The sequence below is a fragment of the Cryptomeria japonica genome, chromosome 6 (genome assembly GCF_030272615.1).
Source record: "Cryptomeria japonica chromosome 6, Sugi_1.0, whole genome shotgun sequence".
Lineage (NCBI taxonomy): Eukaryota > Viridiplantae > Streptophyta > Pinopsida > Cupressales > Cupressaceae > Cryptomeria > Cryptomeria japonica.
The window spans coordinates 544,948,543-544,950,466 of NC_081410.1; positions in this window are offsets into that span (position 1 = coordinate 544,948,543).

Here is a 1,924-nt window from a genome sequence, read left to right on the forward strand (position 1 = left end):
GTCTGGAATATCTGTATGCATTGTTTTCTATGTGTTTGCCTGTTTGTTACCCGTCTAGGAATTGGTTCTCCGAGCTCGGGGGTGGCTACCAGTTAGCCTAGGCTGGGAGGTGAGCACTCCGTGGTCATATATGTGTCTTCTTTTATGCAGGAAAATCAGTGGAAAGAGAATAGAAACCATGAAAGAGATACAGAAGATTGTTATTGAAGATACTTAAATTCAATTGCAGAAGTTTGTTTAAAGTTGCTATGGAAATATGCCTCATTTATAGAAAAGAGAAACAAGTTGTATTTTGTGAAAGTAGACTTGAAGCTTTATTGTTGTGACTATTCAGAGAATACATTCTGTAAATTGGAAGATTATCTTAGAGATGTTGTAAATAAGAAAAGCTTGTTATTTCTACTTCTGGCTTATTTAAAAAAGGAAAGTTAATTTGTGTAGCATGCAAAAGCTTTATGTATTTTGGAAAGAAATAAAAGAATTGTTTTCATTTAGATTTTACCTATATTTTTACTTGAGGCAAAATAGAAGTCTAATTATGCTGAAAGATTATAAGTATTTTAAAATGGAAAAAAAGTTGTTTTATTTGAATATTTTATTGGAAAAAAGAAAAAAAGAAAAAAAATATGAATTTCTTTATTTCCAAAAAAAGTATAATGAATCTTTGAATAATACTTTAAATTGTATTTTAGTTAGCATTGATTTAAAAGCTTATTTTATAGATGTATTCAAATATATATATATATATATATATATATATATGAATCTTTGAATAATACTCTAAATTTTATTTTAGTTAGCATTGATTTAAAAGCTTATTTTATAGATGTATTCAAATATATATATATATATATATATATATATATATATATATATATATATATATATATATATATATATATATATATATATATATATATATGTTTATATTTTTTATTTAACTTAATGTTTTTCCCTTGATTATATTGGTTTAAAATTTTGCATGTAAAATTCTCTTTCAAAAAAAAAAACCATATATAAATTTATATTGAAATAAATTTCATCTTTTTAACTATGCTTATTTAAGTTATGAAAATGTATATATAATATATATATATATATATATATATATATATATTATTATATATTATATTTAAAAAAAAAAAAAGAATAAATATATTATTTAGTTTAGAAAATATTTATAAAAGAAATTAGAACCCTAATTAGGGTTGGGCAACAATATGGTTTTTTAATTAGGAAATTATAATGGTATTCAAATTTAGAATTAAAATATCTGCCATTTAAGTAATATATATATATATATATATATATATATATATATATGTGTGTGTGTGTGTGTGTGTGTGTGTGTGTGTGTGTGTGTTTCCATATATATATATGGGAATATATATATATATATATATGTAAATATATGAATTTTTGAGCATTGGTATAGTAATTAAATTTTAATATATAAATATATGCATATTCAAATATGAATATATGTATATATTTAAATAATCCTGATTTTAATTTGGGATAAATTATAAAGAGAAATTTAAAAAAAAAAAATTGAAAGGACTATATAGTCATATTGGAAGATAAAATTAAAATACCTCTCCTATTTCCTTTAGTTTGATTAATTTAATAAACCTATTGTCTAAGTATCTCTGGGAGATAGAATTTAACTAGTAGGTTTTCCGCAATTAAAACTTAACGATTAATCGATGCTTAGTTCATTTCGGAATTAGCTCGAGTTTAATAATGAAAGTTTCTTTAACGCTTGTCGCAAGAGTGAACTTGTTAATTAATTTAGTATGTTTTTTTAAAAAAAAAATTTGTTCCGTTTTTGCCCTAAATTTTGGGCATGACAAATTGGATGATTAAATCCAATGACAATGTACTACTCAAAATAGCATTTGCAATGCTAGATTCAATACCGGTT